This window comes from Watersipora subatra, chromosome 4, assembly GCF_963576615.1.
Source record: "Watersipora subatra chromosome 4, tzWatSuba1.1, whole genome shotgun sequence".
NCBI lineage: Eukaryota > Metazoa > Bryozoa > Gymnolaemata > Cheilostomatida > Watersiporidae > Watersipora > Watersipora subatra.
In genome coordinates this window covers 38,748,736-38,772,821 of record NC_088711.1, presented here as the reverse complement: position 1 = coordinate 38,772,821, position 24,086 = coordinate 38,748,736, and the positions used below count along the sequence as shown (strand labels likewise).

The window sequence follows — 24,086 nt, the reverse complement described above, 5'->3', positions numbered from 1 at the left end:
ACCGCTACATAAGCCAGCGCAGTGAGTAGACAAGTCGTGCTTGATATCACTGGAACTTGTGAACGCATGTTGTTAAAGCTATCATTAATAAAACTATTACATACTCACAAGAACTGATTATATTGACGCCTGCCTGGTTGGCTCACCGATTACACAAGCAGGCTCATTGTAACCATCAGACGGAACTGCCAGGGTGGCTCTAGAAGGTTAGGGATCGATCCACGGCTTTGTCTAGACTTGATCGGGTGTGCCATGGCATAAGAAATCAAGTCCTAAGGCAAGCCGCTAGTGGATCCAGACTAGCCTGAGATAGAGATCCAGAGGGCAGGCCGGGGTTTGGTTTCGGAGCAAGCCTGACTACCAGGTTCTTGTCTTGGACTGACTTGACCGCTCTAGGCAGGTCAATCAGGCCTCAGAAAAGGCAGGCCAGTAGCTCAGGTTGCGTCTCCCTTGTTAGGAAGTAAAGCTGACTCAGCTACCGGGGTCAGATCCTTTACAATATATATATATATTAATCTGTGTCTAAGTGTATGTCCTGTTATAGCAATGCTAATAATTACCATCTAGCTTCAGGGCTCATAGCCTCACTAGGTGAATGCCCGGTATTGCAGGGGTAATAAAACAACTTATAAACAGTTGCAGATGATGTACTGTAATTGTAATGTAGTAGGTAATGTAATGTTTATAAGCAGTTCTATGACCCTTGCAACGCAGGGCATTCACCTAGTAATAAATGAAGCGTTGCGCATGTCCTGACAATGTTCTAATGAACTGGAATGTTTTGCAGAGATAAATTAATCATATTAGCAATAAGCATATTAGTCTTATTAGCAATGAACGAGATGAATGTTTGAAATATGTGACATATTATCTGAAAACCTACCTCAAAGAAGAATAACGGCGAATTTTGTGAATCTTTTTACAGAAGCAGCGGACTATTTTAACCTTAGCTCAAGTGTTGTTTTTGTTGGCCCAAATTTATTTTGGCTTCGTTTAACTTTAACTTAAGTGACCTCATAACACCTTTTAGAGGTACATGTAAATGGTTTCATCTGATACCATGCCTTCAAAGTTTGCTCCATAATCGAATTAAGGGCAAGTCAGTTAATGTCAACTCATGCATACCTCAGATGTTTAGATTTGTCACTCTGTAGCTTTTAAATGGAGTAGGCGTATTGAAAATGATTGTGAAATATCCCTACCATAACTTTGCTAGTAGATGAACTAGGAAGCCTCATACTAAGTCATACACTGTGAAAAGAAAAGCGATGAGACATGATCAAAGTCAACTAGCATTTCCAATGCTTTGTGAAACATGTTTATTCATATAGAAGAGCAATAAAGGTGAAAAATTCAAACAGCAAGCAATAAGCAAAATAAGTAAAATAGTCAGTTTGTCTGAGGTTGGGTACACAAAATTCTCCATAAAATGACAAGAGCAATCAAAAAGATTCTGTTATAAATTCTGCTGATGTTCCAAGTTTTAGCTGTGGGTAACAATATCTGTAAAGGCAAAGGCTTACAAAGATGTTTGAAGTCAAGGATAGTCATTGACTCCGCCCAATGCACTCGTGCAACTGCATCAAGCTTCAAAAATATAAATTCTAACCGTTTACATGTTTCAAAAAACAAAAAAGTCTGGTAAATCTAAAATTTTACTGTGCAATCATCAGTGGAGTTGTAGGAAGTTGCAGCTATGTGATTGCAGCCAATTTCATGTGGAACTAAAATTGATAGTTAGTAGTTGCTGCAGTGTAAACACATCGTAAGACATTTCCACTGTAAGCCTATTGAGTGATGTCATAGCAAAGAGGCAAACTGGTAAACATGACTAAAATAGTAAACTTCTGATTGATTACTGTTCATGCAGTCATAGAGCTTACTCCATGAATAATACGGAGAATGATGGCGATGTGATGCACATGAGACTTGTGGGTTTAAATATACCATAGTCATCTATTTTGGCAGCACAACTAAATGTCTGGCCAGGTGTTTAGTTGTTAAAGGTTGACTTGCAACAAAATTCACATTACCGTTATTTGATATGAAAAGATTCACCATGTCTTACTCTGTTGTGTTGTAGGTGCAAAATATGTGGAATTGTGTTTACAAGCTCTTGAAAGCTCAAAAACGAACATAAAATCGCAGCCCCACGAGACCGCCGTAGTTTGGATTCCCTTTCCAAAATGGCTCAAATGGGATCTAGTTGTGAGAGATAGATTCTGTTTACACTTTTATGCAATCTTATTCGTCAAAATATTTTCGCAAATATACTTCACGCATTCAATCAAACTATGTCTATTGTTCTTACGCGTCAGTTTTATCGTCATTGTAATGCTGTCACTTTTAACAATGATATCTTATAACTTACCGCAAAAGTTCATTAAACATTTTAACCTTACCCCAAAGGAGTACATATCATTGTCTGATAACCATGACGATGATGATCGAAAAGTGCTGCAAAAATTATTTGCGAAGTGTTGGGTCATATGATCAGATTATGACTTGCCAATTAGACCAGGCCGAAACAAAACTGTAAAGTAGCGAGCATCTATATTTGATAGCGGTCTTCGGGAAAACCTGAAGTGTTTGTCATAAACTAATACTACGATAAGTTTTATATTGAGCTTTGTATTGGCCTTTCAATTCACGTGAGAACATACATGACAAGACGCTAACCAAATTTCGTCGTTACGTCATCGAAATGAAGAGATTCTAAGCTATGGCGGCTTTTTGTTTTTGAGCTTTTAAGAGCTTGTAATCACATTTCCACATATTTGGTACCTACAACATAACAGAGTAAGACATGGTGAATCTTTTGATACCAAATAACTGTAATGTGAATTTTATTGCAAGTCAACCTTTAACACAGCTGCAACTATAATGGAAGAGAGCTTCAAAACAGTGCCATTATACATGTATATTGTAGCCACATCAGTATCAAAATAATTAATAAAAATTTGTGTGTATTTCTATTTTCAGAATGGCTGTAACATATATGCTACATTCCAAAACACTAAGGTGGAGATGATGGACCATGCACGCGCACGGTGAGATGGCATAGATAGTCAACGCACAGATAGTCAAAGGACTGAGCTCGTGTTAGCAGTCAGACATCCTCAGCCTGTGTAACAGTCCTTGACAGTGAGACCGTCTACTGTAGTGCTATTTGAAGGATGTGATTAATTCGCTCATCTCTTAGAGCTCAACTAGAGAAGAGTTCAACATGCCAGAGAATTAACAGACAATAGCTGCGTTTCCATGACGCGCATAATTCGCAAACTGAGCCAATCCACAAGTTATCTGTGCCATGGACACGGCATAAGTCCGCAAGCTAAGCGAGTTTTGCGATCTACAAAACTTTATCGAATCCATTGTGCTTGCGAATTATGGAAACGGCACTAATGTTATTAATGTGCATTAGAATATCGATGACTATTGCATTAAAAACATTTTCACGATTCAGTCGTTTTTATTTCCATTTCAGCAGTCTCAATGCGCCAACCTTCTGAATCATTGCTGCTAAGCTTAGCGGCAACAAGACTGCTTAGCTATTTATTGAGTCATTAATTAGGCTAGTACTTGACCTATGAGGTCAAGCCTGGTGTTAAATCGACATCAGCAGGTGTTCATTGAAACGCTCGATTGCAGAGTACAGTGTGTACATAGCAAAACGCTTAATTATTCATATTCTCTGATTGTAACCCGCAGTCACTCATACTAATTCCCCATTGAAGTTGAGAGCAATTTTGCAGGAATTTATTACATTCAAGTTAGTCTTTTCTACATTTCAAGTGAACTTAGGTACAATACACCAACATTTTACTCAATCGAGGCCTGCATTTGTTTCACCTACGTTGTCATTTAAGTTCCTTCTATTTTATTGTTTGCATGCAAAACTTTAGCGCAGAATAGAGAACCAATTTAATATTTAACAAGGCTCTTTAAAACACAAACAAAATTATTATTGATGAAGTATCCCTATTCAACTTTAGTTTTGCTTCATGCAATGAAAACAACTTCTCTGTTAGATATCACTGTTTTTCTGCAACAATGCTTTATTCAGTTGCAGAATTTTTAAAAAACTTTAGATAGGTTATTTTAAAATCTAAGCAAAAATCTTTAGCTGTTTTATGGTTATAAAATACCTGCAAATTTTCCAAATGTACAAAAGCAAACCTTATTGCAAATATTGTTCACAATAAACGAGCTGCTCTGTTTAAAGAACGGTCTATTGTTAGGGCAATGTTAAAAGGACTATAACTATGTTTCCATGGTGCGCAGTACTGCGATTCAGCCCCCTCCAAAGTTGAGGGGATTGTATGTTTCCATGCTGCGCAGTGGTTTTCAGCAAATTAGCCAGAGAAGAGACATTGTATAAATCGAATCGCCTGATGGAGACATTGAATCGATCATGGATACCGAACGTCAGAAACGGTCTTTTCATGCTTCTGTCATCATTATACTTTTATTTACAATACACATTCACAATGTTTTACAGACCTTAACACAATTTTTACAAATAATATATTTTTAATAAGTATTTTTAAGTAATATATTATTTAAACGTTATTTAGGATGTGCCCACTGTTTTTCAAAAAGTGTTGGCATCGATGACAAAGTCTAGGAAAGTAATCACCTCATCATCCTCGTGAATGCAGACCATAATTAAATTTAGGTGAAAGAAGATCAGAAGATTAAAAAAAACAAGATTAGCGGGATAGCATTTGTACTATTTCATGGCCCTCGAAGAATCCGTTTTCACGGCATGAGAGCTATGCACAGCCACTGTTTCATTGCTGCGAATTTGCACAGGCTTCGCACTGATCAGTGCGCAGTGATTTCAGTGCGAAGACGCCGTTTCAATGATTCGGAGAGGGCGCAACTCCGAAGCACTGCGCATCATGGAAACATAGTGTATGTCAAAAACCCTCCTAAAAAGGTTGAATTGGCTAATTTTGAGCACCTAATATTAATGCTGCAATACTGGGGTAGTCCTTTTGCTAGATTAATTTAACGCTCATGCTCAAATATTGTTCGATTCATTTTGGTTCAGTAAATGTTTGTTCCAGCTGTCTCAAGCCATTTTTAGTCCTAATAGTCAATATAGTCCTATAAAACCATGGGTACCCTGTTAGCCTCATAAGGACACAACAGAGAACATTTAAATACAAATTGCTGATTACGGCTGATGTCTGATCAGAACTTTGCAGGATAAAAAATAAACTAATTTAAATTACATTTGCAAAGTTCTCGCAAATGTATTCACGTAGTAAAACAGCTGTAAAATGGCTGAAGACTGTTTTGCCATAGATATGTTGGAGATTATACTCATGGCCAGGGGAGTGTCCTACTCTTAGATATAGTAAACCCACTACTCATAGATATAGTTTACTATATCTATGGTCCTACTACATGACTGACCCTGGCACTATATTACACTCATGAGTGATGTTATCACTTATACCCCATACAGAGTGAAGGGGCAGGGATAGCTCAATATGTATGTGTGCCTGTGTGTGTTGGTCTGCGTACTGCTACTCATGTTTAATTCTCAGCTTGACCTCTGGTGTTTTTCAAATGTGTTGGTCTGCGTACTGCTACTCATGTTTAATTCTCAGCTTGACCTCTGGTGTTTTTCAAATGCCAATGCACTGGCTGAAGGTGACATTTACGAGCGTAGACCTATTAGCTATAGGAGACTGGGCAATGCAAAGCGGTGGTGTGCTACATAAATAGCTGCATGCTTTGTGATAGAAGGGCAATGCTTTGTTCACTCACAGCAGGTCAGGCAAGTGAGTCATCATTGTTTACACTGAAAGAATCAAGAGTCATTGTTGTTGCTACTTGTAATTTGACATAACTACTAAAGTACACAAGATATTTGTTTCAAATTTTAGATACAAAGCTTATACACTATGAATTTCCTACTCTGCAAATTTATAAACATAAAGTTGAATACTTCAGATGAAAAGTGCGAGTAAAAGTGTATATTGATGTAGTACATGTATTCCCAAAAATATTGCAAAATTATCAATGCTGCCATATGCTATGGGCTAACATGTCAGATAGCTAGGTGTACAAACCGATTTCAAATGCATACACCCTGGTACATCGTACGCTGATTGCAGTCTGCCATGAATATAAATGTTGGGCCTTGGGTGTTATGCAAACAGCATCAGCAAATTCGTAGAAAACAAGCGACAAATGGTACACTTTTTTAGATATACTGTGAAAGGCTAGTCATGACTAAAGACGACCAGTCGGCTGAGCCTTGATCTGAGATTACTCTTGTTAGCCGCTACCTTTGTAGTCTCCTGCTGAATTATAATCCTGAAATATCTGGAGGTGATATTTTAACTAACGTTGCGCTGCGCAGTGGATCGAGCATGGAAATCCCTGATGCAAATTGCTTTGTAAAACCGATGAAAGAGTCTTAGTGACCACCAGCTTGTGTATGTCTGCAGTGATTCCTTGTAAGTCGACACCCTGCCATATGCTCAGTTCTGAGCCTAGACATATCTTTATGATGACAGGATGAGGTGTAAACAGACCACCTCTATCTTTTACACTGATTAGTATCACATCATCGTAAACCTGGACAGGAGGATATAAAGCTGGTGCAGTCATTGCAGTTGAGTTTTACGCTCCGTACCACATAACCTGCTAAATAAATATATGCTAATATTATTATAAAAAGCATATGTACCAACCATAAAATAAACTTAACTACATTTCACTGATCTGCTGCAGTATTATTTCAAGCCACTCTGCTTTCTGTATATCTGCTTTATACACTAACAATAAGTGAAAGTAGCTAATACCAAAATACATTTATATACCCAAATTATCCACCACAATATGAGCAGCCATGCAGTTTAGCATATGCAGCAAGGCTGCAATGTGTGCCAGATATTTTGTTTTGTAGAAAACCTGGATATATTGGTCATATTTACCTACCGATGCACTCCACTATGTCCGAGCCAGACCTTGACAGTTCGAATTCCAGATGTTCGCTTGATTCCAAATCATCATGGAAGTCATTGTCACCTTCTACATGACTTTTTCTTGGTTTAGATGAGAGAAGTAGGGGCAGGAGTCATCTGTGTCATTAAAATCAAGTTTTAATTGCATAACACAATTGCAAATAAAGCTAATTTTAATAAATTTGGGTAAGTCTCAGGATCTTCTCATGAGTGACATCAGAATACTGTGCCAAAATTTATCCAAAGTTTCTAAACCAGCCATTGTACCTACCACTTAGATTTAATAGCAAATACTTTTAAAAGTATTATTAAATTCACATAAAAGCCTTGCATCCATAAAGCTGATTGACGTATGACATTAAATAATACTCAGCATTTAGGCGATTAAAGAGTGATACAAGAGCAGAGTAATAATTAAAGCGTGAGTAAAATATGGAATTCGAATTGTTTCTGATCTACACAGGCTTATATATGTTTGCCTAATCAGTCAGGCAATCGTCACATCCGTAGATCACAGACGATTGGGCGCTGCAAAGCTTCCTAGGCAGTAAGCGAGTAAGTACAAAGAAGCAGATAACATTTATGCTAAGCAGTAAAATAGCAGGTGCTAGGAAGTTGGAATAACAAATCTGCATGTCAGGCTACCAAGAGTCCAGAAAGCTGTTTCCTAATCATATTAAAAATGGTTAAATAAAAGGGGATGAGTGGTTATGTAAGAGGTGTATAATACTATTATGACAGGATGCATAAATACTAATATAGAAGTTGAATAACTTGAGTTCCTTTGTTTCACAATGACAGGTATTCATGGGCTGTGTAACTAAAGATTACAAATGCTGGTCGCTTCGCAAAATGGCACCACGATGTACGATTATATTAGCTCAAAATTCAAAGGCAGACACTACCACTGAAGCTGCAATAAATTAGAACTGGAAACAATTGCCAAAAATGAACTAAAGTCAGATATATGCTTCTACTGAGAATACCCTCTAGAGAAGAAAAAAACATCAGTTTCTATAAAGCTCCTACAACAAACTAATAAGCATTAAACCTGACACCACTGCCCTACTAGAGCAGATACACGATGTGACCAACCAACAATATTCGTTATAATAGCTTTTGCATAACATAAGTTTCCTCCTAAAAGCAGAAAGCTAAATCTAACAGACTAAAGCTGCGGTCACAGCAGCCGATTTTGGGTCAATTTTCTGACCAATTTTTTTACTGACCAAGAATCGTATCGTGTGAACAGCGCAAACAAGCCTGATACCGATATAGTCCAAAAAGAAAAAAATTTTTCAAAGCCGATATTTTATTTGAGTAGCCAATGACATCTTTTTTACCGTGAGTCACAGTGTCATTAAAGCCTGGTTTCCATATGACAGCACAATGATCGTGCGCAGCCCAGTGATCGACTATATAGATACGTGTGTATACAAAGGTTACTGCTGCAGCAGAAGCTACTTTGAAAAAGTATTGAAAAAGTTTTTATGGACGATACCAGTACAAATGTACAGCAATGAAGCGCACCAGGTTACTTTGTAGATTTAGCAATTGCTTTATAAGAAACCGAAAATAGGAGTGTAGTGGGACATCTGAAATTGAAGTGGCACATTAAAAGATAGGTAATGGATTTTAAAATGACTTTATAAAAACGAAACAAATGGTGATATTAGTTAATAGTAAAAATTACATATACATTTAGCTAGAAACCTACAATCGCAATAAGGATACTGAAAAAAAGATGGCCGAAAATCACAATCTTGTGGTTAGGTATGCATGTTTGCAAACTTGCGGTTACAGTCTTCGCAAGTTTAAATCCTCTACGAAGCAAATTTTTTATTACTAAAACTATCCGTATACAACTGGACCGACCGACAAACGCTCACATTTATATATAGATTGAATGTCATCCGCTGCTAACAGTATTACATTGTAACATATTGCGCAATTTATTTTACCATTGCTTTAACTTATTGAATAACTATATTAATTACACTAACTATCATGGTTGTTTTACTTTAAGTTTGGTCAGCTGCCAATGACATCTTCGATAACAGAACGACTTTGGAGAGACCTCTGCAAAAGGCTATGTAATATTGTATAGCCCTTCGGACCTCTATAGAACCTCTCAGCTATGTATGCATACATGGACCAAGTGGTGTAATGGAAGGTGTACCAGTAATATATTTGCTTACTTGAAACACAGCCTTTTAGTAATGTTGCAAAGGTGACACGCTAAAGCCGTGGTCACGCGATGACCGAACTGACTTAGGTTTGGAGGTTAGTTTACTTCGGGTCGGCTAAGCCACATGTCACATGGCATCCGAAGTCAGTTCGCCTTCTAGATACCATAACAGCTCTGAGAGTGAATTTTAAAAAGCTGAAGTTTTTGTTGTTGATGGAAGGCAGCTTAGCCTCCAAAGCTTTAGTTTTAGTCTTAAAGGTTGACTTGCGACAAAATTCACATTACAGTTATTTGGTATCAAAAGATTAACCATGTCTTACACTGTTGTGTTGTAGGTGCCAAATATGTGGAAATGTGATTACAAGCTCTTGAAAGCTCAAAAACGAAAAGCTGCCGTAAATTGGAATCTGTTTATTTCTCTGACGTAGTTCTGACAGTTTGGTTGTCTTGTCACGTGATGTTCTCACGTGAATTGAAAGGCCAATAAAAAGCTCCATATAAAACTTATCGTAGCACTAGTTTATGACAAACACTTCGGGTTTTACCGAAGACCCCGTATCGAATATAGATGCTCGCTACTTTCAATTTTGTTTCGGCTTGATCTAATCGTCAAGTTTTAATCTGATCATGTGACCCAATACTTTGCAAATAGTTTTTGCAGCAATTTTCGATTATCACATGTGACCAACAGGCTCGTCATGATTATCAGACAATGATATGTACGCCTTTGAGCTAAGGTTAGAAAGTTTAACAACTTTTTACGGTAAGTTATAATATATCAGTGCTAAAAGTGACAACACTACAATGACGATAAAATAGACGCGTAAGAACAATAGACCTGGTTTTATTGAATGTGTGAAATATATTTGTGAAAATATTTCGACGAATGAGGTTGCATGAAAGTGTAAACAGAAACCATCCTGTAACAACTACGTCCCATTTGAGCCGCTTTGGAAAGAGAATCCAAACTACGGCGGTCTCATGTGGCTACGATTAACTGTTCGTTTTTTTTTAGCTTTTAAGAGCTTTTAATCACATTCCCATATAATTTGCACCTACAACACAACAGAATAAGACATGGTGAATCTTTTGATATCAAATAACTGTAATGTGAATTTTGTTGTAAGTCAACCTTTAACAATAAGTCATATATAACAATCTTATTTTTTGTTCATGAAATGATGAGAACACCTATTGTAGGTTTTCGTAAACAGTGTTAAATAATACAGTGTGATATTCACATTTCTTTTGAAACCTTTGGCTCAGTTTTTGTTGTTGCTTGTCACAGTAGATATTACAAATAATTAACAAAACAATGAAGTGTTCAGTTAATGTTATTAGCTTGCTTATATGACATTGTCAATTTACTAAACAAATCTTCCATTTGCAATTACAAAATAGTTTGCGACCATCTGGGGCATCGGTCAGTAATGACACAAGTAACAACCTTCGTAACCGAGCCTGTCAACTTGCAGAAAATTCTCACATAGATGATTTATACAGCTTAAAGGCAATTACGCGGCTATATCAAACAGTCAGTTCACATACCCGTTGAAATGATTGTTGTATTGTCAGATTTGCTCTTTACAAAATAAGAAAAAGGGGGATGAACCTTCAAAAAAATCTCCAAACCTTTATGCAATCTTGTTGTTGAATTTAACTCGAAGAGATATTATCTAATTTATATCAAATTGTAAAAATTACAATTAGATAAACTACGGAAATTAAAAATTACAGTTACTACATGGTCATGTCATAATAATTAGTCTACATGTATTTGCTAGAATAGACCATGGATCCGCATAAAGTTACTTCCACTTGGCGATGCTTAAATAATTTTGGCAAAGTTAAATTTTCTTAGAATTGTGTAACATATTAGCAGACAAATCACTGAAAATTATGTTTTTTGCAAGGAATGTTAGAAGTGAAAAGGTTGCTTTGCTTGTTGTCTGATGGATTATTTTTGGACTCAACAAAGTTTCACGCTGTAAATAAAAAATGATTATTGAGTCTTGACTGACAACTTGCAACTTCGTTTTTCTTTTCAGTCAGTACAATAAATAGTTGTGTAACATAAACATGATGTACTGCTAACAAAAAATTCACCTCAAAATCTCTTTCTCATAAAATGTTTTCAACTTATTCGCTACGTAATTCATTTTAGGTTGAACATAATTAATTTGTATCAACATAAGCCCTTCAAACAGCCACTCACAAAATGGGCCAGGCCAAACAAAGCAAGTCTTCGTCAGATGCGATGAAATTCGTAAGCTCTCTACGAGCGCGTTTCAGAGCTTTTGTGCTTATAGATGTTGGGAATCATCCGCAGTTAACGTTTCACATGAAATGAATACAAATGCTATATATATATATATATAATACTTATAAGAATCCTTTACTGTCAGTTTCACATGAACACACACTACAATAGTCTCCATACTAAGCATTTGAACCAAGAAAATCTGAATCCATTCACTTGTAGCAACAAAATGAGAACCAAACCACATAATATAAAAAAGCCCCAGTGAGGGGCTCTCCGTCTGATTTAAATTGTAAGCCCCACAGAGGGGCTGATAGTAGTGCATGAGTTAAATCGGTCACTACAAGGCAAATATGGTATTCATTATTCGATATCAAGTTGATTTCAACCCTTCGGGCACCATTTTCGCGGGTCTGCGAGTGTGCAGTGGCTTTGTGTAAGACAGTTTTGTAACTGATCAACAATTTGAGGTTTCTTACCAAATAGCGTCAAATCACGTCCATTAGTAGTGAATAAATCACTCGGGGATATCCATTCAGAACTCTTTTAGCAGTTTTAACACAACATCGTGAGTATAGGCAGCGGTAACCACATCGGTAGTTTCAGAAAAAATCCCCAACTTCTCGGAATCTCCAACAGGCATTCGGGGTTAAGTATGACTCGCTTGGTCTTCCATAACCGTGGTTTTACGACGTTTTGTCAGTTTACGTCTATTAAATATTTACAAAGAGATTAAACACTCTTTTGTATTACTGTATAATGAACCAAAATATCAACCGATGTTGTTTGTGGGCATATACATAGAATTTAGTGATAATTTTTTGAAATTTATGAAGTTCGATGCGTAGGAGAGCTGAAAATCCGCATCGTACTTCTTCGAAAGATTTCGAAGGTATGCATTTACATCGTATTATGCCTTAAAATATCGGACAGGGCAAAACTGGGAGGAGGAAATATCCGCCATGTTGATTTATTTTTCCTGCGGTTGTAGTTTAATTAATGATTTAACGATGCTTAACTCATCTGCAATACTTGCAATAAAATTCACAATATAGTAATAATTGATATTGACGCTTTTTGCGATCGTTATTGCAGGTGAGTAAAGTTGTTTGCATTGGTACAAATTCAAGTTTTTCTCTGTAAATAAAACCGAGTGTTAAAGACGTTGTTTCTAAATAATTGCACTCCATGGTGGTAAACTGCAGTGGATTATCGTTCTTGGATGTGTTTGACGTTGGAAAACAGCTTGAAAAGCATTTGCGGGTCATCGAATGGATATAATTTGTCTTTAAAATGTCACGTTTCTGTAAACAGGAATTCATTAAAAAGAGTAGGCCTATGGCACTAAAAGGGTTACATATTGCTTTCGTTCTTTAACTGTACCTCTGTGCTTCAAGAGAAATACAACTTTTAATATGATTTTTTCACGTATCACAGCGATGTTATCGAATGTCTTAATAACTGATAAAAACACCTTTGCTGGTTGAGTGAGCTTTTGCTAATAGAATTGAAATGGCTTTGAAGCCATATATGCGTGGAAAAAGGTGTAAAGCATGTTACCGAGTAGTAGTATGTGTCTTTTGATTTCATTACCTACTTCAGAGGCATTGTTGGTAATAAATCTCATTACGAGAGACTGTGTGTTGTGGACAAACGGAGTAATGGTGAATCATTAATAGTTTTTTACTGCCACAAAATAGAGAAGACAACTCTGATGTGACAAATTCATACAAGTTTGAACGCCATTTGCTAAACTTAATTTGAAGAATTCTTTCTTTGCCATTATTTTTGTCTCTAAAATTTCATAAAGATGAAGATCTATACGCATATATCAAATGAGTAAAGACATGGTTGTTAGTCACTGAGCTACTAAACTTGTTATTCAGTTGGAAAATGTTGAGCAATATTAGTAGTGACCAACCAGCAGTTTTTAGTGGCCAGATTTAGGGTTTGCAACTACAAGGTTATCGGTTCAATCTCAGTCCAAGTCCATCTGATTCATTACCATATAGATAGTTTATCGATTTGTTGTTTGCAAGATCTCTAATGTGGTTTGTTTGCGATTTTTTAGAATGAATCTCACAAGATCTGGCCATTATCCTTGCAACTAATCGTCTAATCGCTATCTAGTCAATCACCACTACTATGGTCAATTTGCCAACCATACACAGGTTCAGCTCAACAGTGAATTCTCCATAACCAATTGAATCGGTATCAATAAGTGTGGGACAGGTGAGATCTAGACATATTTCTTGCATTTTTCCATCACTATTCCAAATTTTCCATGTCTGTGTTTTTATTATACATGTTGTAGGCTTACTAATATGTTATCAATATGCTTTAATTCAGCTACATGGAAAGTTTGTTTATTTGTGCCCTAAGCCCTTAACGTCGTGACAACCATATCAAATTCGATAGACATACCATATAATATTCAGTACATAAGACCAGTCCTTCTACTGCAATGTCGCCTCGCGCACTGACCAGTGCGTTTTTATGCTACACCTACAAGCTTCCAGCTCGCTGCGCTGGAAGATGTTACCATAGAGCATTTGTGTTTGAATCCCAACAGTGACTTCATTTCTTTCATGAATTTAAATAGTATTGCTGTGGTGTCTGCACAAAAATACGACGGTAATGTAATTCATGGCACGATTTCTAGTAAAATTCAACTTCAAAAAACCGTTGCAAATCAAAATTACATGATATCACATATAGGAATTTATTTATAAAATAGTGAAATACCAGTAATCCTACTCAATGTGAGCTGATTGGAACACCAGGTCCCCATTATTCACCATTCGAAATGTCATCACTAGGATTCTCTTCTGGAATTACGTGATATGTTTTGAATTTGATGTTGGTTTTTGTAGTATCTGCCTACAAGGCCACACTTCAGTAATCCATTTGACACATCCACTATTGGGCATTCACACCTTTTTCTTGTACATGAATCACGATTTCTGACAGAAATCTGTCTTGCGGCATTGCTACTCTGTTGAATACCTATTATCCGAGGTAGCGGTTTTGTTCTTGTATTGAGGTGAACCAGTACGTTGGTTAAGTGCTTGTTTTTTGTTCTCTGTGATCTTCACTATAACATGCTACTCTCAGGCTTTTGTTAATTGTAGTATTCCCGACGGCGCCAAAAGAGGCGTCCTTACTGATGGTGTTTTGAATGCCATTTCCTCAGCTACGCATTGCCCGCCTCTGATCCCGATTGAACTATTAGCGAATAAAAGATTTGGGCCATGGAAGAGGTCACGGTATGTACATGTCAAAACCAGGATTTTTGAACCAAACTTCAGATCTCGACTTGTACTCTGGAATTTACGATAGATCTATAGTTACTCTCCCTTTAACTGTGATTTTTGTTATTGAAAGTTGGAAAAATTATTTTCAAATTTAGAAATGCTGTAGTACAAAACGTAGATTTTTTTGGCAGATTGGAAGCACATTTCAACACTAACTACCTAGCACATCAGAATTTTAAGCAGAGAAAATATGGAAATCTAAGAGTTGTGTGCACATGTACATAATTAAGAAAGCAACTCTTGAAAGTTCGCATTGTGTTAGATTATGTATAACTTGTGATGAGCATGTTAGGTTGAGAATCGTGCTGCCTTTTACTAAAACGTCAACTTAGAGCTAGTAGTGCGATGTAATTTCTTTTTCTCTTTTTATGAAATGGTTTTCAGCTATTTGATTGTGATATAAGATAGGTATGATTGAAGAATTTGACAATATGTAAGAGGCAACAATAGCCGATTGACTATGTATTTTTAAAAGAGTGTACGCGCTAATTCAAACAAGCTTATAAAGGAAATTGAAAAGGCAGGCTGCTCGCATACTTCTAGATCAACTAAAACTTAAAAATCTTATCGTTTAATTTTTCATTAAATATCTGCACGGCGTTTCTTAAAGCTTTGGAACAATCTGCAATAGCATTAGCAGTGCTTCTCATTTACCTGCGTATATAGCTGTTTGCACATATAGCGTCTCATCAGAAAGGTTTACTCCAAGTGAATAACTCGACTAATGCGGAGTTGTTAGCTTACAGTTTGTTATTATTTTTTAATGGATATGTCCAAGTTCGTGTTTTTGGCTACATGAGATTTACTAATTAATTTACCGCATTGCTATTCTACAACAACTCTTTTTAAATTTCAAATTATTAAAATGATAATTCAGCATAAGAACAATGCGACTAGGACATTAGTTGCTTCTGAAGAAACTTACTATTAGCGCAACCCTAAATATGATATGCTTGTGCATTTTTCATAATATGCCAATATGAAGTTGCAGCCTTATAGAAAGCTCAGTTATGAAGCCATTAAATAAAAAAGCTGATTAGGATGATTTTGAAAATATGGTGGTTGTGCACTCTTGTATCCACCTGTGTCTATTATGAGGAATCGCGATTCCAAAAACTTGAATGAGTGGACAATATTACCCATAGATATAGTAAACCCTAGATTGGCGAATAGCTATCATTATAATGGAGTAAAAGTGAGGCCTATAATTGGCTGTTGTTTTCACGACGTTACGTCGTAGTGATGTGCATCACAGCATCAGAGCCTTCTATTGAGCAATAAGTTTAGTAGTGGAAGCACGCTTGTCTTGCTAGTTTTTAAGTCATAAACGTAACAATAAGACCAAATTCTTAGTGAAATGTCATCAGAAGAGACCAAAACACCCCAGGTATATCCTGAATTGCCCATAACAAGACAAAACTTCAACTCAAAACAAGAAGTTCTCAACAATATCATAAGCTATCTATGCAGATTAAAGACACCAAGCTGAAAGCTGCTAGTGGAAAATAATAGGAAAATCATCATCATTTCGTCATTGGTTTTGAGTCAGCAGCCAAATCTGTACATGGCATTGCTCAATATCTTTTCAGCAACTACCCTTACATCAACTACTTCCTAACCTTTAAGATCAACCAGGATCACATTGAGTGATCCTGGTTGATTGGTGACCAGATTGATAGGCCGAATATGTATTGCTACAGAAAAGTGCCTACGTTCACACATGGAGAGCTATGGTATCACACAGAGAGCTTTTAAACGAGTAACATCACAGACAATAACATATATGTCTTATTACATAACCTCAATCAAGGTTTTACATGTACAGTGCATGCCAACAGTCTACTCAAAACTATAGTAAATCGCTATACTAAAATCAGATTACACTATGCCGCTTCAAAGCAGGAATCTAGTTCAACCAACCATAGACAAAGACTATCTGCTTCTAACTGCATCCAACTACTTGTAACTGCTTCTAAATCTCATTTGATTCATTAGTTTGTTATTAGTTTAATTTCTATTTGGTCACTCTTTGTATTATCAATGATATAGAAGCTTCTGAATCATTGGTATTATTCATTACCATGTGTGTAAGATTCTTGCCTTTCTCATCCAAAGGCATTACAGTCATACTTTGACTTACAAGCTTAATGCATTCAGAGACTGAGCTCATATGTCAATTTACTCGCATGTTGGTGCAATTTATTTATATATAAAACAATTAAATATATATTGATTGGTTACCATACTCTAAAAATGCAAATAAAACACTCAAAACAATATATTGTAACAGAAAGAACATGTTGGTTATTGTCCTAACTTACCACATGCTTTCAAAAAGCAACAAATAAAAAATAATGCAAGAAATGTGATAAATTAAAATGTAAAATTAAATACATACAATAGCAGCTAACGCTAGCATTTGCCAGAGAGGGAGAAATCAGTTATTCTTCATTACAACAGTTGACTTTGATAAATTAGGATTTTATCCAAGTCTTATAAGACAAACTTAAAAACAAACATATCTCAAAAGCAATATAGCTCAATCACGCATACATATTTTGCATATTTTTCAATAATTTTCCGTTTAATATCAATTATCATTCGCTTTTTCTTTGCATTATCTATCCTTTTACTGGCAAACTTACGGTCTACGCACGGTACTTTTAATTCGCATAATTCAGCACTGAAAATCGCGCACAAATAACATGGTACAAAAATATAATCTGAGCAGTTGAAAAATACAGAGTGATGCTGCTCTCATAAAACACCTCCGACATACTTGGCAACTGATTCATGTGCTCGTATCTCAAACATGGCTTGTGGGGGTCCTACCACACAAAGTTGTCGTCAGAATAGTCACTTTTAAAATCACTGTTGTCACTTTTAAAATCACTGTCGTCACTTTTAAAATCACTGTCACCCTTTTCAATTTGGCAACCAAATCAACTTTTTTCTTCACATTCGTTATTTTAATACAAATATCTATTCTGGTGGCACTGGGTTGCGTTAAAAATCTGAAACTCGCTCAGTTTGAACTTCTGCTAACCAAAAGCATGGCTCAACCAGCGACCTTCACAAACTTATTAGTGATGTTTGGGAGCGTTGCCGATTACTCCGCGAAAGGTGACAGCCGTGTTAGGTTTTTTGGGCTATATTTCTTGTACTGAAATTAGACCGAGATTGTCTTTAATAATCACTGTCAGTCACAGACTTGGAAACGGATTTGCTATCAATGTCGTGGCATTTCATTGCTTTAATTTTTTGGCAGTCTATAAATGCTGGGCCAGATGCTTCAAACCAAAACTTGACCAAACTCGGTTGACCGTGGTGATTTATGAACAAATAAAAAGTTAGTTAAGGTACGGCTACAGTAACAAAATTTCTGTTGGTTCTAACCAAAATCACGAAATGATTGAAACACAGAATTATTCTGCGCTGCTAGAATCGTGCTAGCGAGCACGATTCCAGCAGCTTTTGCAATTAGAGAGAGACGTATGATGACGTCCAACAGACGTATAATGACACACAATAAAAGTATAAGTGCAATTCAACATAGTACACACGATGCAACTGCTTAGATTGCGTTATTGAATGTATTTATTGTTTGGACGCTATAGCTACAAATTGTTTATTCTTTAATTATATTTCCTTTTTAGCAGCAAAAGTTTTGCGGTAGAAAATGTTGACATCTCTAGCGCAATCAAGTCGGTTGCATCGTATTTACTATGGTAACTTTTTGTAATATTTTTCTTGTGTGTCGCATTATGTTCTCGGACTACATATATCTTAAAATTTGCTAGAGTCGTGCTCGTTAACCAACAATAGCGCGACCTAAACAGTTACATCGTGTGTTCTATGTTGAAATACTTATGTATTTTTATTGTGTGTCGCGATATATGTCTTGGACTATACTAATTGCTAAAGTTGCTAGAATCGTGCTCGCTAATAATTTGTTTAATCTGTTAATTAAAATTAAAAGCGTTTCGTCGACGAACTCGGTGGGCATGCACAGCTCAAATAATTCTTTGAATTTCGACCGATTAATTCTGCGTTTTTCGTGATTTCGGTCAGAACTCAGAACCGACGAAAAATTCGTTACGTGCAGCCGTACCTTTAGTAATCCTACTTACAAAATCATCGTCACCTACATTGAAAAATGGTCGTCTCGTCTGTCACTTTTTAAATATCCCTGTCGTCGGGTCGTCAGAATCGTCCCAAAACATGGGAGGACCCCCGCTTGTGTGTTAAAACCTGCTTAAAAGCTGGCTCGTACCTCAAGTTTCTCGTATGCTAGGGCACTCGTAAGTTAAAGTATTACTGTGTATAAGTTTTACATATTTTCAGTAAAATATGCAGTCTCAGATGCACAAACTATGGAAAAATTGAGCAGTTTTTAGTGCTAAGTCAATAGGAGTTAATAGATCAGCTGATTCGCTTTGCACATCACCATGACGTTGCGTCATGCTAATTATAGGCCTCACTTGTTTTGATTATTCGCATATCTAGGGTTTACTATATCTATGATATTACCTTATTATAGAGTGCCCACAAATAGTGAAAAGAAAAGTATTGCTGATACTATTTCATGTATCTAGCAAGTGACACTGATGTGGCAGATCAACCTCGATGTTCATAATTACTTTGTTAACAGGTTGTTGCCATATTTACTTTATACTCATATTTGCTTTGTTTGTATTCTGTACATTTTAGCAGTTTTCATCTGCTAATATAAATGCTTCTTCACATTTCAGGCCTTAAAGGATTGTACTGTAATCTGAATTGTTGGATGAAAGAACAGCCTTCGCCACCACAATCCAAGGACGAGCTGGAAAAACTTTAGTCCAATGTGGTAAAGCATTTGGTGGACTGTAGCATTATTCACAAATATGATCATAGCTTTGCTTGTTTGTCTCTGTGTATCATTGATATATAATTTATTCTGGTGTAAAGGTTGTGGTATTTTTCTGCCATCTTTTGATGATGACAATATATATAGAGTTTAGTCATTTTATAGCTATATTTTTATTGTGTTTCATATTATTTTCTGTTATTATATCATGCAACTGTTTGTACCAAAATATACAGCTTCGGAACCATGCCCTAACTATTGAGATGCTCACAAAGATTATTTTAAGAATAATCTAGTAATAGTCTTCGTATATATCTAAGGTGCAATATTTGTTGAATGTCCGTCAGCCTTGAGAAGAGATGTTGTGTGAAGGTTAAGCATGGTACATTATAGAAAAATTAGGTTGCTTCGGAGACGTAATATTGGTGGAATGTTGTATAGCTTGAGGAAAAATATTGTCGACGGTTATGCTCGGTACATTATAGTAACATTGTACGCAATTCATTAGAGGAACATTCTGTGAAACATCAAAATGTTAGAAATTGTCTACACAGTTACACCCCACTAATGTTCTGCACGAAAACGTTCCTGGGATGTTAGCTAATATCTTTGAGGCAACATCATGAAAGGCATGCTTGTGGAATATTCTGTAACATTCTCCCCATGTCGCAGGAATTTTGCACCAGATCATCTGCTGAATGTTCCATAATGGTGAAAAGCCATACTGTTCCGAATATACTAGAAGACAATATTATGTGAATGTTTATACCCAAACATTTCAAAGTAGCAATCCTGTAACACTGCTGGGACATTCGATAACAATGTTTTGTAACAACGTTATAATAACGTTAGCAAACCTTTTCCTCTAACGTTCTAGCTAGAATTGTACAAAAACGCTTGATTTAATTTTTGGAAGTTGTCACCCTTTCATAACAAAAAATTATTTAAAATGAAGCAAATTAAAAATTTTATAGATTTTTCATTACAGATATAAAAAGAAACAAAATAATGAAAACAAATAATGATAAATCTGAATGATTTATGTAAATGAAATAAAAAGTCACTACAAATTTAAATTTTCGCACTTCATTAGACATATCGTAAAAATGACTAGGGTCCATTAGGCTCTGGTAATCCGTAATAGAGGGTCAATATAACGCGATAGGGGGACCACATCGCAACTGACCAGGTCACCACATACACATTTTGTGTCAGACGTATGGTGATAGTCTATCTACCGATTGATTAACGCTACGTGTCGTCTGACGAGCTGACGCGTATGTAAATCATTTCGTTAGAAGAGTGAACCCAATGCCCACTAACTTGTATGCCTTTAAATTTCTTCTTAGCTCAACGAGATTACCGCGGCAAGGAAAGCAATGCGCAGTAGCTAGGAATATTGTATAATAATGATGAAAAATCCCTACGCATGTCCCACCAATGTTCTACGCGTAACCTTCCTGGGATGTTAGCTAATAGCCTTGAGACAATATTATGGAAGAAATGTTCGTGGAATATTACGCAATGTTCTCCCAATATTGTGGGAATGTTATGCGAGATCATTTACTAACATTCCAGCAACGTAATTCCCACAACGTTGCTGGGACGTTGTGGGAAATATGTTATAGCAACGTATTTCCCACAACGTTGTAGGGACATTATGGGAAATACGTTCCAGTAAAGTATTTCCCACAACATTGACGGAACGTTGGGAGAGTTACGTTCCAGCAATGTTTTTCCCACAACGTTGCTGGAATGTTGAAAATGTGTCTACAAATAATCTTGTGGCAACGTTACGATGAAACGTTTCTGGGACTTTTCGGAACATCCCTGGAACGTTCTGGGAACGTAAAATTGTTAGTTGGGATATACAACATGATAAAAATGAATTTTTTTAAACTAATTTAATGTGAACTTGTTAAAGATTTTCATAAACATGACTTGACTTGGAGCTCTCTACATGCACATGTATTTTTCTATGTAATGCAAAAATACTGATTCAGTTCAAGCATGTACTCAGCTGCAATCTATTTCAATAACAGATTACCCAGTTTTTTCCAGTTAGAGTTTTCCCTCCTTGGAAGGTTGCATCTATGAGGTGTTAATCATGCCTCATAGCATTTCTCTAGAATTACTAGCAATTATCTGATACAACCTCCGGTAACTTCTCTTACTGCACCCTAAAACTTATGCTTAGTACCACGTGATTCTGCAAAAGAGTTGAAACCTGACAACAACAGAAGCTATGAAACATCCTGATAAAATACACCACAGTATAACAACTCCTTACCAGGTCTTTAGTATAACTACTAAATTGATGAAAACTGCCATATTTGGTAAAATCATCATTTATTATTATTCTAACATTATGACAGAACTAAATTATTTAGCAGAATGAAAGGTATATACTTTCGGTACTATGTTATGCAAATAAAATGTATGAATAAATCGAGTATTGAATAGTAATTTGAAAGTATTCAAACAATGTTGTTTTGGTATAATAAATCAAAACTCAAACCAAAAATGTTTAAAAATATTGCACAGGCTCACAACAGCAGACTCAAGTCTTTTGAAATAATTTCAACAAAATACATTTTTAATTAATTGGTTGAAAACATTTAACTTACAAAACAAAATGTAAACATGAAAAATTTGTTTAAAATGTACTAATACACATATTAAACTTACTTGTATTTCGTCTATATAATTTGTAAAAGCTTTTAATGATAAAAAAACAAATATCTGGCAAGCCAATTGAATTATCGTTTTTGGAATTTCAGTACTTAATGCTACAATTTTTAAAACCTTGCCGTAGTATTATTAATTCCCCTAAAACATATCAGTTGATGTTACACACATAGAATCAAAGTACTTGTTAATAAAATGTCGTTTGTCAATTTATATAAAGACTGTTTTTTGCATCATCATTACTTCTAAGAACTACAATTGTAGCTGAATGCTTTATGCCTATTTACCAAATGTATATGTAGAACAGTCTAAACAGATGCAACTACTGTGAACTAGTAAGTGCTGCAGCTTTATAACCTCGTTACATTTATATTACTGCTACACTTTCCTTTTTAGAAACTCTTTGTTTGCATTCAAACTTCTTTGCGTTGGCCTGTTATCAAATTAGCTAATGTTTTACTTTTTCAGCGCTCTCTGAAGTTAGTACCAGTACCAGTTGGTATTATTTTTGAAATTTGCTCTTTTCAACTATATTTGCATTTATCTCAAATTTTTAACAGGTAACTATTACTAATGAGTTTATGGTCAAAACGCATACAGCGATAGTCTGTCATTCTTGCTATAAACTTTGTAGTATTATTTTACATACCTAGTATTTAGGATCTTCAGTTAATAGCATCTATAAACTGTATGCAAAGTGAATACAGTGTCTTTCTTTTCGTAAATTTTAGCAAGTCAATAATCTTACTTTCCATTTTATTGACTACTGCAGTTTAACTATGTTAGTTTCAAAAAACTGCAAGCATCAACTATTATAGCAATTTAATAAAAACGAGTTAATGTGAAACTAAAAGTTGTCCTTCTGTTAAAGCGTAGTGGTACAACTCCCAAATTATTAAAACATCACTTGAAGTTACTGTATCTTGCTGAAAAATGAGAAGGTAACTTCTATGTAATTTTGTATGCAAAATATAAATATTGTGTGGCGTGCTCCGAGCAAATATGTCAACAGCATTGTTGCTTTTAGATGCAAGCTCATAATTTGTTTAAATATGTTTCTTTCTAAATATTATTGCATATCTCCCAGCTGAAAATTTGGGATCTAGAAGCGACCATTAGCGGTGGAAACCGTCACGGTCAGGATACACTTGCCTGACCATAATGTTCCTGATTGCAACTCATAATTAATCACATTTGGCTAATGTCTAAAACTCTCTGTACCATTGTGCTCGATTTCTCAAAATAATGAATATCGATAGAGCTATTAATAATTCCCATACAAAAATGAGAAAAGTAAAATGATTGCAGACAGCTGTTATGATGAAAAAGACAAATGATTGCTATCAATTGGTTTTAGTCAAAACAATATTTGCATAGGAGGATGGCAAAATGGGTAAAACTAAAATTAATCTTTTTTTAATGGTTTGTTGTTCGCCTATTTATTAAACTACCAACAAAAGCTCTAATATAACCAGTTATACAACTATGTACATATGTTACACCATAATGTTATAGCAACATAGCAAGCCAATGTTATACGCATGTTTACACTCCAACATCCTAAAGTAATGTTTTTGTAACATTGCTGGGACATTTATTTGAAAGTAAAAACAATATAACACCATAATGTTCTAACTACATTGCAAGGCAATGTTATATAAATGTTTACGCTGGAACATTCAAAGGTAATATTTTGGGAATATTCCTGGGACATTCATTTGAATGTAAATATGATGTCACCCCATAATATTCCAACTACATAGCAAGCCAATGTTATATGAATGTTAACACTCGAACATTC

General features: G+C 35.7%; 1 protein-coding gene and 1 long non-coding RNA gene across 2 annotated transcripts in view; both read left to right on the top strand.

Annotated features, from left to right (window-relative positions):
- The window catches only part of LOC137393684 (neuropeptide-like protein 29), a 39,887-nt gene that overhangs the window by 12,416 nt on the left and 3,385 nt on the right, over positions 1 to 24,086 (top strand). The window lies entirely within an intron of this gene.
- LOC137394837 (uncharacterized) lies at positions 14,570 to 19,846 on the top strand. Its single transcript, XR_010978386.1, has 2 exons — positions 14,570 to 14,700; positions 19,500 to 19,846. It is a non-coding gene; the product is annotated as an uncharacterized lncRNA (long non-coding RNA).